A 13,476-nucleotide genomic window follows, 5' to 3' on the forward strand; every position below is an offset into this window, starting at 1 on the left:
GAGGATAAAATAGAGGGTGGGATTATAGATGCTATCTTAAGCACTTTGGAGAAAAACCGGGGTAAAAACATTGACTGACACCATGAGGAAAACTACTCAAAGCAGTCCCTTTGGAATTAAAAGGACAAGTTAATGCTTGTCTTGTCTTTTTAATTTTGACTGCTTCCAGTAATTTCCCTTATCATGTAGGCAGCATAAATACATTAAGATTCCTCTTAAAGACAAAACACACACCATGTGAGCTAAGTGCAGCTTTCAGTTTCTCCACTAGGTGGCACAATTGAATTACCACATATGAAAGAAAAAGCAGGAAACTCTCCTCTTGGAGAAAGGCTGGATCAAGTCTGAGAGGTGTTCTCTGAGTCCCCTCTTAGGGAGGCAGAGTTCAGGAGTCCATCCAGTCTCTCCCAGGAGTTTTGCCATGCACAGCTCACCACGACCTCTTCTGCTGTCCTCTGCTCTTGGACCGTTTGTTTATCCTTCCTCTGAGGCGAAGGGATCCTGCTGTAATTAGCTGATTAATTGGGCAGAGGCCCATTCTATCCCAGAAACAATAAAACCGAGCTAAACATGCATGGCTTTTTCTCCCACTCTCCCTGCCCTTCTCTCAGAGACTCAAGGCAGTTTAATCCAGCTCACTTTGCTCTTCCAGAAGATTTCAGGACGAAGAAGCTCTAGCTGCCTCCCATAAGGGGTGATCCTGGACCTAAGGGGTGATCCCCTCCTGCACTAGTTACATCTGATTGAGACTGATTCCCCGGTGGTGACTCCTGTTTGCTCTGTTGTCTCTATAGGACACCTCACTCACAAGAATGCCAGCTTCATTACACTGGAGGACATGGGTTGTTACTGTACATGTAAGTGGGAGATTTGTCTTTGGAAGGGAGGGAAGGAAGCGGCTTTTGCTGGCAAGTGTGCCTGGATGAAGACAGATGCAACACTGAGAAGAGGGATGGATGGATGGATGGATGGATGGATGGATGGATGTTGATGGCAACTCCACAGCCCCCAAAACACATGTTCATTTCTCTTTCTGTTTGGAGCAAGTTCTGGCTTGGAAAAATGAGAAGGGCGGACAAGCTTTTGTTTTCTCAGAGAAAACATGCCTCTGAAATGGCCCTGGAAGGCACTGGTGCTATGTCTCTGATGTCCACATGGTGGCTACAGCCGATAGATAACCAAGCCATCTTCCCCATCCTAATCCCCGGAGTCATTCCGTGACTCTTTGAGAACAATGGGAATACAGATTCCGTTCCAGGTTACCCAAGAACCAGTAACTTGTAAGTGGCTTTGGTGTGACATCTGCTAGAAAAAGCTTCCTCCCAGCTGCACTATTGGTATCCTCTGTGCCTCTGTCAGGTTCAGACACAAAGGAAGCAGAGAGAAGCGTTCCTGGTGGCTGTCCCCCACCCCCATTATTCCCTCTCCTACTACCAACTTGCCCATGTCTTGGCACAGTTTTTTTGCCCTTTGAAGTCTAAAGAAATACATCCCACTGGTGTTGGGGTGGGTGGAAGGGTAGTCATCTGTGCATCTTTGGCCAGCTGATCTATTCTCTCTTTCTCCCTCAGGGCTTGAAGGGATGATGGGGCATGAGGATGAGCATGTAAGGAGTGCAGGAGCAAGCATCATGCATGTACTGCAACAAACCTTAGAAGATCACAGCAAAGGGAGACTCCACCGGGTCAAGAAGCGGATGATCCGGCGTGTGAGGAAACAGAGATGCCCCCAGGACTTCAGGCACTGAATGCCTGGTGAGTGAGGAACCACCATTGTGGCACAACTCCACTGTCCCTGGGGCCTGTGAGGGAAACTTTCCAATGACCTGTGGCCTGTGTGAATTAATGGGAAGTGGGCAATCTAGTGGCTGTCCCCCACCCCCATTATTCCCTCTCTTACTACCAACTTGCCCATGTCTTGGCACAGCTTTTTTGCCCTTTGAAGTCTAAAGAAATACATCCCACTGGTGTTGGGGTGGGTGGAAGGGTAGTCATCTGTGCATCTTTGGACAGCTGATCGATTCTCTCTTACTCCCTCAGGGCTTGAAGGGATGGCCGAGCATGAAGATGAAGAGGTGTAGGAGCAAGCAGCATTTGTGTAGTGCATGGAGCCTTTAATGACCACGCAAAAGGAAGAGTCCACAAACTAAAGAAGAGGTTCATCCTTCGTGTGAGGAAAGAGATATTCCCCCAAGACTTCAAGCACTGAATGCCTGGTGAGTGAGGAAACACCATTGTGGCACAACTCCACTGTCCCTGGGGCCTGTGAGGGATACTTTCCAATGACCCGTGGCCTGTGTGAATTAATGGGAGGTGGGCAATCTAGTGGCTGTCCCCCACCCCCATTATTCCCTCTCTTACTACCAACTTGCCCATGTCTTGGCACAGTTTTTTTGTCATTTGAAGTCTAAAGAAATACATCCCACTGGTGTTCGGGTGGGTGGAAGGGTAGTCATCTGTGCATCTTTGGCCAGCTGATCGATTCTCTCTTGCTCCCTCAGGGCTTGAAGGGATGGCCGAGCATGAAGATGAAGAGGTGTAGGAGCAAGCAGCATTTGTGTAGTGCAGGGAGCCTTTAATGACCACGCAAAAGGAAGAGTCCACAAACTAGAGGTTCATCCTTCGTGTGAGAAAGGAAAGATGCCCCCAAGACTTCAAGCACTGAATGCCTGGTGAGTGAGGAAACACCATTGTGGCACAACTCCACTGTCCCTGGGGCCTGTGAGGGAAACTTTCCAATGACCTGTGGCCTGTGTGAATTAATGGGAAGTGGGCAATCTAGTGGCTGTCCCCCACCCCCATTATTCCCTCTCCTACTACCAACTTGCCCATGTCTTGGCACAGTTTTTTTGCCCTTTGAAGTCTAAAGAAATACATCCCACTGGTGTTGGGGTGGGGGGGAAGGGTAGTTATCTGTGCATCTTTTGCCAGCTGATCTATTCTCTCTTGCCCCCTCAGGGCTTGAAGGGATGATGGGGCATGAGGATGAGCATGTAAGGAGTGCAGGAGCAAGCACCATGCATGTACTGCAACAAGCCTTAGAAGATCACGGCAAAGGGAGACTCCACCGGGTCAAGAAGCGGATGTTCCGGCGTGTGAGGAAACAGAGATGCTCCCAAGACTTCAGGCACTGAATGCCTGGTGACTGAGGAACCACCATTGTGGCACAACTCCACTGTCCCTGGGGCCTGTGAGGGAAACTTTCCAATGACCTGTGGCCTGTGTGAATTAATGGGAAGTGGGCAATCTAGTGGCTGTCCCCCACCCCCATTATTCCCTCTCCTACTACCAACTTGCCCATGTCTTGGCACAGCTTTTTTGCCCTTTGAAGTCTAAAGAAATACATCCCACTGGTGTTGGGGTGGGTGGAAGGGTAGTCATCTGTGCATCTTTGGCCAGCTGATCGATTCTTTCTTGCTCCCTCAGGGCTTGAAGGGATGTCCGAGCATGAAGATGAAGAGGTGTAGGAGCAAGCAGCATTTGTGTAGTGCAGGGAGCCTTTAATGACCACGCAAAAGGAAGAGTCCACAAACTAGAGGTTCATCCTTCGTGTGAGAAAGGAAAGATGCCCCCAAGACTTCAAGCACTGAATGCCTGGTGAGTGAGGAAACACCATTGTGGCACAACTCCACTGTCCCTGGGGCCTGTGAGGGAAACTTTCCAATGACCTGTGGCCTGTGTGAATTAATGGGAGGTGGGCAATCTAGTGGCTGTCCCCCACCCCCATTATTCCCTCTCCTACTACCAACTTGCCCTTGTCTTGGCACAGTTTTTTTGTCCTTTGAAGTCTAAAGAAATACATCCCACTGGTGTTGGGGTGGGTGGAAGGGTAGTCATCTGTGCATCTTTGGCCAGCTGATCGATTCTCTCTTACTCCCTCACGGCTTGAAGGGATGGCTGAGCATGAAGATGAAGAGGTGAGGCGTGTAGGAGCAAGCAACATTTGTTTAGTGCAGCGAGCCTTTAATGACCACGCAAAAGGAAGAGTCCACACACTAAAGAAGAGGTTCATCCTTCGTGTGAGGAAAGAGAGATTCCCCCAAGGCTTCAAGTACTGAATGCCTGGTGGGTGAGGAACCACCATTGTAGCAAAACTCCACTGTCCCTGGGGCCTGTGAGGGAAACTTTCCAATGACCTGTGGCCTGTGTGAATTAATGGGAAGAGGGCAATCTAGTGGCTGTCTCCCACCCCCATTATTCCCTCTCCTACTACCAACTTGCCCATGTCTTGGCACAGTTTTTTTGCCCTTTGAAGTCTAAAGAAATACATCCCACTGGTGTTGGGGTGGGTGGAAGGGTAGTCATCTGTGCATCTTTGGCCAGCTGATCTATTCTCTCTTGCCCCCTCAGGGCTTGAAGGGATGATGAGGCATGAGGTTGAGCAGGTAAGGAGTGCAGGAGCAAGCACCATGCGTGTCCTGCAGCAAGCCTTTAATGATCACACCAAAGGGAGACTCCACCGGGTAAATAAAGAGATGATCCGGCGTGTGAGGAAAGAGAGATGCACCCAAGACTTCAGGCACTGAATGCCTGGTGAGCTAGGAACACCTCTGAAGGTTCAGTCATTAAGGTATTATTTCATTTCTCTTTGTCCCACCATTCTAGCACAACTCCACAACACAGAGATTAAAAATTAATCAGCAGCAGAAAAACTAGCAGATAAACTGTTTCAGAAAAGGAGGATTTTCACAGCCACCTCGAAGGTTGTGAAAGAGGAGGCTTGGCAGTTTTTCCCAGGGAGGGCATTCAATAGCTGCAGTATCATGACTGAAAAAGGCCTGTCCCCAGAGCTTTGAGAATATAAAATGGACTCTAGCCTGGATCGTCATTCTATAGCCTTCCAAGTGTTCTGGCTCTATTAGAAAAATCACATTTTCAAATGCCCATTATGGACAAAACTAATATTCCTGCTTTTTTGTTTAAAAAAAACATCAGCTATGTCCCCTCCCCCTTTTATTCAACAGAATTGCCTTGACTTGCTCCAGCCTTGTCTAATTGTTGACTAGACTTGCTCCAGTTCCCATTGTTGACCCTACTCTCTGGTAGTCCTCTTCAGTTGTTCAGTGGTGAGAAGGCATTCTGCACATGCTCAGAAGTAATTTCCTTCCCATGTTTGAGAACTCAGCCCTAGTACTGAAAACAAACTAGTGCTCTGAGCCCTAGTGAATCCTAGGCACAAATTAAATTGAGGGAGGAAGGAAAGCATGGATGATGGAAGCCTGCCCATAGGAAGGTCAAGAACTGAGGAGGGAGAAAGAGCCTAATTTTGTGAAGCACTGCTAGGATGAGGAGGATCAATAAAACAAAAAGAATTGTTGTGTGTAATGGAACGGCAATAGGGTTAGTGATTCTGAAGAGAAAGGTGTTTGGGTCTGAATCTCTCTGGGAGAGATGTCTTCATCACTTCATCACCCCACTTCCTAATTCTGGAGGAATTATGGGGAGGAAGCAACTGAAACCTGTCCGCATATTCTGCAAGGCCCTCTGCTGTTACTGATTGTCCTTAACCATAAGAAGGCAGGGCTTCCCGTGTAGCCTATGGGTCAACTCTCTGCTGTTCACCTCTGTAGTCCTCTGCTTGTGTGCACATTTAGCTTCTGCTTCCTGGCTGAGGCCCATTTGAGCATGTATTTTCTGCCAGGTGATGTTGCTGGGCTAAAGGGCTCCATCTCTAGCACTACGTACTTATGCACAGGCATGTCTCCATTTTCATCTGTAAAATGTGGAGAGGTACTTGGATCTGACACCATGCCACCACTACGGCACTGGCCTACACCCTCCTTTTTATCAGCTTCCATCTCTCCTGGAGGCTGGTGGGGAGTAGAGAAGAAATGGCAAGTTTTGCTACATCGCAATGTGTGATGTAGCGACTTCCAAAGGATTTGGGCTCAGTTTGAGCTTCATCCCACATCATCTTGGTTGATTAGTTAGTCCATACTGCACTTTGTATATGTTCCCTTTAGGAGGAAAAGGATTAGTTGCAATCATTGAGTATGTGGAAGGTGAAGAGTTGTCCTAACTCGCTTGAGAGTAATGTTTGTCCTCTCGGTGTTGTCTTTGGGGAGATTAGGTAAAGAGAAAGCCGTTGGAAATGTATTGAATTTTGCCCAGCTGAGACTTAAGTAAAAAGATAGGCAAGATATTGTATTGTGAAATATGCAACCAGATTTGGGGCCATAAAGAAGTCTCTTCTTCCTTTGACACTGATGAAGAAGATTTTTGTTTCAGTGTTTTTAGGGGGTTCTGACTGTACTGAGCTCATTGTTTTGTGGACCTCTGATTGCTAAGTGGGAGACATTGTTGGAGATTTTAAAGCTATTCTTTAGAGAGAGGCTCTCAGCCTTAGTTCTGTATTACATCTTGTTGCTTGGAGAATCAATTGCAAATTCCACGTGAATTGGCACAGTGGTCCTCCCCAAGGTTTTCTTCACACTCATTAATGAATTTAAATGTGTTCAAATGAACTCCACTCTCAGTATTTAACAAAACCAATAAAATTAGGTAGGTTAATTTCACCAAAAGATAACACTGTGTATCTCTTTTGTAGAAGGAATTGCAATGTAAGAGGCGAGGGATTCCAGTTATTCTTTCAGCAGTGGTCTTGGAAGTAATGAAGAGGAGACACTTCAATTGCTATGCCTTCACCATCACGCCCACTGAACAAGGGCAGTATTGAAACAACATCTCAAGGACCTACTGGGGTATCCTGGGTGTTGGTCCGCACAGGCATAGTACCCATCTGTGAGGATGCCCAGAGGATTTCTGTTTTCCTCCCCTGGTTTTCTGTTGTTTTACCTCAGTCTCCTCACCTCCATCCAGACCAGCTGCAAAAACCTTTTCACCTGTCTTCTCACTCTGACCTTAAGATTCCCCTCTTTAAATCCCCGCATTGGCTTTCTGCCCATTCCTTGATCCTGCACATGTCTCTTATTTCTGCCTACAACCGCCCCCCCATGGCCTTGTCCCCCACCCCCGCCCCACCTTATTTATCAACTGTCATATACCATATTACTTGAATCCAAGACTAGGGTTTTTTCAAGCTCGTTGATATTAGAAATCCAGGGATAGTCTTAAATTCAAAGTTGTTCTATATTCAGTACTTACACTTTCTCAATACTGTACTTACACACCCTTGCCTGTGACCTTTCCTCATTGAGCTCTACCACCCTCAGACCCATCAAACAACTCCATCCTTTCTCCCTTGTGCCTAGAATTGCCATGTCTCTCATATCCTTTAAACCCCTCTTCAGAAGCAAGCCGCTCGCCCCCCCACATCGGCAGCACAGCTGTTTTGCCCCAGCCCATCCCCTTGGAGCACGGGGGGCCTGGGAGCTGGCTCCCATTGGCCCGGGGTGCTTCCGGGGCCAGAAGTGCCAAGCTGGCAGCGTACCTGCACCGGCACTCAGTCCGCCTCTTGTGCTGAAGAGGTCAGATGTGCCGGGCAGGAGTACGTGGCCTGGCCCTAAGAGCAGCTCAGCGGGGGGCAGCAAGTGGAGAGTTCGGGCTTCAAGGCCCGCCTGCTTCTTTGTCTCGCCTGGCACTCTCGGGGTGCCAGGGCGGTGGGACCCTGTGCGGTATGCTCTGGCTGCCATTTTCGGCTGCGGAGTGCATGGCCGGCCTGCGGGAGGCCCGCCCACATTTTGAACTTGCCCAGAGCTCTCAGAGCACTCGGATGTGCTGGGTTGGAGCATGTGGCCTGGCCCTAGGAGTGGCCCGGTGGGGGCAGGGGGCACAGCAGAGAGTTCGGGCTTTGAGGCCCGCCGACCTTTGTTGTTCGCCCACGTGGTAGTAATGAGGGCCTGGGCACCTTAGCCCCCCTTCTTCTCCACCTCCTTTTTGCTATTCCGCCTGCCTGGGGGCTGTAAAGGAGGGCCCAGGCTATTGAGCCTGCCCCCCCCTTTTTCTTCATTGACCAACCGGAGGATGCCAGGAGCAGCATCGGTCGGCACAGCAGGCAGGGTTCGACCCAGCCCAGGTTTGGAGGATGTGGATAGGGGTGGGGGCAGGCCGGGATAAGGTCAGGGGAGCGGGCAGGTGACTAGCCAAGCTATGGCCTTTTGTATCCCTTAACACCCCACCCCACCCCGCCCCTCCAGTTGTCCCTGGTTAACTTGGGAGGCGAGTAAGGAGGGTGGCCATCCGGTGGCCTGGTCCTGTGTAGCCACCGCCACAAAGCAAGTGTGGGCCCCGCACGTGTATGCCCCAACCCTCCCCCCCACACAGCGGTTCAGGAAGCACCCACGGCCATGGGCCCCAAAAAGGCACCTGAGAAGATGCCCGAGGGGCTGTGGAATCCTGGAGTGTAAAGGTGCTCAGGGCAATTGAGGCCTAGGACATGGGTGGCCTATGACAGGAGAGTTAAGGCCTTCCAACGCTTTAGGTCACAGGTAGGGATTGACCAGGAATGGCCGGCCCTGCCTGAGCACCTGATGTGGTACCTGGTACACCTCCAGGCAGATGGGCTGGCGGTGAGCACCATGGCCGGGCATTTGGCGGCACTGGCATTCTACGGGAAGGCCAGGGAGCTCCCTGACCACTTAAGTGATTTTAGAGTCCGGCACATGCTGGAGGGCTGGGCCAGGGAGACACCGGCCCAGCCGGATCAGCGCCGGCCCATTTCGCCTGAAGTGCTGCAGCATGCCATGCAGCGCCTCAGGGGTGTGTGCTCCTCCCCTTATGAGGAGGCATTGTTCTGAGCGGTGGCACTGGTAACCTTCTATGGGGCCTTCAGGGTTGGGGAGTTGTTCCCTAGGGGAGAGCGCAGCCTGGTGGGAAGGGTCCTGCAGAAGCGTGACCTGGCTGTGGGGCCAGCCTCGGTAATGCTGCGGCTCTGCTTCTCTAAGATGGACCAGCGCGGCAAGGGGCAGCTGGTCACCTTCCACAGGTCCACTGACCATCGCATGTGCCCGGTGCAGGCTCTGGGAGACTATATGGCGGTGAGAGGTGAGGCGGAAGGATGCCTCTTTGTGCATGCCAACGGAGGCCATTTGTCTCAGTACCATTTCTGGGCGTTGATGAGGAGATCCTTCAGAGTGGCCGGCATGTCCATGTGCCACTTAGCACCACACTCCTTCAGAATCAGGGCAGCATCATCATCAGCAGGTTTGGGCTACTCGGCCATTCAGAGGTTGGGCCGTTGGCGGTCCGCAGTCTACCACAAGTATGTGAGTTGAGGGGGGGGGGTGTTCCCACACCTCCCCACCTCCCTATACCTGCAACCCCCCATCCCCTCTACACAGGGGCGAAGCCTCCGGCGAAGCGGGCCAGAGTCTTCGTCTTGGGCCACTCCTTTGTATTTTGGGCCCTCAAGTGGGCGCAAGGCACAGATCCAGGAACGCAATTGGGCCTGGGGCGATGGGCCTCCATCGAGTGGCGCAGGTGGAGTGGTATGCCAAGGGCCCACTTGCTGCCAATGTTGCGGGAGTACCTGGAGGAGAATACAACACCGGATATCCTGCTCCTGCATTTCGGGGAGAACGATCTAGTGAGTCAGTCAGGAATTTCACTGTCCCAACAGACCACGCGGGATCTGGGGATGGTTATGGTTTTCGCTTGGTGCCCAGGTGTGGTCCTTGTTTGGTCTGACATCACACAGCTCAGGTGTGGAAGGGGACACTCAAGCAGAACAAGGTGGACAGGGCTAGGCGAGGTGTTAATGCAGCAATGGCTCACTTCTTGGCCTCTAGGGGCGGGGGATGTATTCCGCATGATGACATCGTATTTTCACAGCCCGCCCTTTATCAGGGTGACAGGGTCCACCTATCAGCCATGGGCATGAGGCTTTTCATCTATGATTTGAGGCTGGGATTGGCAGGGGTGATACTGGGCCTGTGGGGTGCGGGACATTAAGCTAGACTAACGCCCACTATGGCAGCTACAGTGTGGTGGGGAACAGCTAAGTAAGGGTGTGGCACCTTAGGTAAGTTTTTAAGTCGAGGAGGAGCGGATCCCTTGAGGCTTAACAGATCAGGGATGCTGCTTAGCTCCTATCTCTCTGCAGGCGACATCCTTTCCGTATGGCTGTGCAACATCGGAGGGGTGGTGTTTGATAGTGGAAATCTGACCTAAGGTCGGTGAAAAAGGGCACATCCATCTTAGAGCGGAGGAGCAGCCTGGAGCCAAGGTGCTATCGCCACGGGCATTTAGGTGAGGGTGGTCACGGCTGTGGCCGGCCAGCTAGCTACCGCACTGTAAGGGGATGAACTAATCCCAGCTAATATGCCTTTATGCACAATGCGACTAAACCTCAATAAAAATTGGCTGATTCCACCATAGCAATGTCTCAGCGTCTCCTTGGGTCTGGGGGCAAAGCACCTTTTCCGTTTGACCAAACTCTACCTCCCTTACAACTGTTGCAACTAAACCTAAACAAGGGCCAAACAACATGTGTTAATAAAGTCACTGCATGCACACTAGGGCTATTTTCTTTGGGAAAGAGCATGCACTCGCAGGCCTGTTCGGTATTGGGATTGTGGCTGGAAAGAGAACGTGTAGGGTGGGATGTGCTGGTCTGTTTTAGGGTGGAACAAACAGTATATGGAAGTGCTGAAACTGATAACAATTTTATTCAAATGTGTGGGCCTAACTGTTGGAAAGGCAGGATATATACCTATTTTGAAAAATAAATATAGTCTGTGATGTAAAATCAGATGATTATTGTTTTGGCGACTGAAAAACAGTTGTCATTTTCTGACATAAGATTTTTCTTTAACCCTTCAGAACTGAGATGTCGATCTGAAAGTGGATTTGACTTCAGAGAGTGAAGAAACTGACTCTTTATAACCATCTAAAAGAGTCAAAACCGATGAAGAAAATTATACTAAAACTAAAAAGAAGAACTGCCCAAAAGATGGGCGCCCGCCTTCTTCCCCTTCTTTGTCAACAGGCTCAACATCGGTTTTGTTAACAAGTACATTGGCTGCAATTCTCCCTCAATGGGGGAGTGTATCTGGTGATGCTGGGTTGCTCCCCCACCTGCTCCAAGACAGGGTCAATCAGGAAACAACTTCACCTGGTGAGCTGAGGAGATACCCCATCAGACCCAGTTTTTGCCCTGTCTCACTCCAGTACAGGTGCTTATTTGGTTTGGTGCTAAACTACCTATTTGCTATTGTCAGTCTTCCCCCCTTCGTGCTTTTTCAAGACGGCTACGGTGTCTCAGAAGGACTCGCAGAACATCAAGTCCTCGCGGGTGTGGCCTTCCAGCTCCAACCCCTCTGACACTGCAGTCCCAACTCTGTTGGATGACCAGACAGGCTAGGGCAGGGTAGATTATGGATGGAGGAGTAGGACAAGGGGCCTCCATAGGGAGGGAGGGAGCCAGGTGGTGGGCAAAGTGCCGCCTGGAGGAGGCTGGGGGAGGCCACTGGAAAGTTTTACTCTCCCTTGTTGGAAAAATCCTTCTTGGGACTTCTTTTGCTGTTGACTGTTTTTTAGTGAACTGTTTGCCCCCACTCAAGTTTGTCTCTTTTGTTTTGTCTGCTTATCAGCTCAGTGGAATTTCTGTAGATTACAACTTCAGCTTGTTTTTCTACAGGAAGAAACTAGAACATTACTAATTTTTCTCGTTTGAACACTTTTAAGTGCTTTGTGAAAAGTGTTTAAATCAAGCATAATTCAGGGATGGTAAAGGGATTCCGTTTAATTTGAGGATTTGCTCCTGTGGAATGGGTGCCGTAGAAACTACCCCTCATGTTATTTTATATTGTAAATTTTATAGCGATGCTCGTTTAAAACTAATTACTCCTCTTTTGGGGAAGTTTCCAGGTCACTCTGATGCATTTTATTTAGAGTTTTTGTTATCTAACTTTTGAGAGATCACTTTCAATGTGGCTAGGTTTTGCTACATTGTATTATGCGCTCTAGTCTTATGTAATGTTTTTTGTTGTACAATAATAAAGTTTATCTATCAATCTATCCTGTAATACAATCATTAACAATGCATTAAATAGGGATTCGGATCCCAAAGGTAAACAGCCTGTTTATCATTTGCCTATTCTTGAATAAAGAACTACAAATCAGAAATTATTTTAACATGTTTAACATTCCTTTAAATAATAACCAAATTAATCAGTTTTCAAACATAAGGAGAGACTTAATGTGGGAGAATCAAGACTAGAGATCAAGGTTTTTGTCTGTTGGTTTGTTTTTACCTTTTTTCTACAGGTTATTACTATGGAGATTAATGAGTTTTTTTAATAAGAAGCCCAGGCTTAAGAATTTAGCATCATTTCCTGGACAAGAGATGATCAAAAGTAACTCTTGGGGTCAGAAATTATCTTGCGAGTAAATAACTTTGGCTTTAGTATTTATTTGCAGTCTTTGACCAAATGAAGTGAGTAAATATTAGCTATAGATATATTGTTCATTGCAAGAAAATGAAGATATATGCTGAGGGAAAATTATTGGTACTATCTCTTGGGTGGGAAAAGATTAAATTCAATCTAGTTGGCTTTTTCTAAATACGCTAAGACTCTAACAGACTCCAATAGATACATAAATTTATAACTAGCATTGAGAGAACCATAATAGCAATTAATATCCATATTTCTTTAATTAAGTATTGAATATATAGATATAGATATAGATATTGTAATAATTACTTAAGTATACACTCTTTGCTATCTGATTATTTACAATTATTATTGTTGCTTTTTTACTCTTTTTGAATATTTTACTCTTCACATTTTACTTAGTTGTATTTCTTTGTTTCCTTTGTTTCTTCTTATCTTATTTTTCTCTATATGAGGGTTTTTCTTTTAAACTTTACAGACATACTTTCATTACTTTGCTTTATGGGAGTTTTGTGATATGATGGCTATAGATTGGCATTTTGTAATATCATCTGTGATTTGGAATGTCTTGACTCAACTATGTTTTTGTTATAATTCTCTATTAAAATTAAAAAATTTCACTGATTTTTTTTAAGGTGTTAATAGGGAAATAGTCCCCAACAACTCCTTATATCTATTCTTCCATATCTGGAACATCGCTTTAGTAAACAAATGGTTAATTTTGGCTATCTTTGCGGGGGGGAATTGGGGAAAAAAGAACTCATATTAAAAAACCATCTGCCTCTTGTACATTCTCTGTTTGGACCCACTGTTTAGTTGAGTTTTCTAGTATAAATGATATCATATGTCAAAGGTGTGCAGCTTGATAATATAGTTTTAAATTTGGAATTCTCCATCCTCTCTTCTTCTGTGGCCTATACACTATCTTCTTATTAATCCACAGTTTCTTAGAGCTAAAACAAAATTTTTCAATTTTCATCTGCCATTGTGATTATATTCTATCAGGAATTTTCACTGGGAGAGATCGAAGCAAAAAAATTAAATCTTGAAAGAACCATCATTTTTACAGCTGCAATCCATCCTAATATATTAATATGTTTTTCCCCCAACGTTTCATCTCTTTACTTAATTTTTTCCAGACTGGGATAAAATTATTATTAAATAGTTTATTGAAATGTTTAGTA

The 13,476-nt window shown here is 47.4% G+C and overlaps 1 long non-coding RNA gene across 4 annotated transcripts; it reads left to right on the plus strand.

Annotated features, from left to right (window-relative positions):
• Positions 1-346: 346 nt before the first annotated feature.
• On the plus strand, positions 347-12,667 carry LOC128325310 (uncharacterized). Of its 4 annotated transcripts, none has more exons than XR_008307371.1 (8): positions 347-857; positions 1,572-1,754; positions 2,040-2,215; positions 2,501-2,671; positions 2,958-3,596; positions 4,350-4,569; positions 6,547-10,145; positions 10,719-12,667. It is a non-coding gene; the product is annotated as an uncharacterized LOC128325310 (long non-coding RNA). The 4 variants fall into 4 exon arrangements; XR_008307373.1 differs by having other exon boundaries at positions 2,958-3,140; positions 3,426-3,596; positions 4,350-10,145; XR_008307370.1 differs by having other exon boundaries at positions 4,350-10,145.
• Positions 12,668-13,476: the final 809 nt, after the last annotated feature.

Source organism: Hemicordylus capensis, chromosome 4 (genome assembly GCF_027244095.1).
Source record: "Hemicordylus capensis ecotype Gifberg chromosome 4, rHemCap1.1.pri, whole genome shotgun sequence".
Classification (NCBI taxonomy): domain Eukaryota; kingdom Metazoa; phylum Chordata; class Lepidosauria; order Squamata; family Cordylidae; genus Hemicordylus; species Hemicordylus capensis.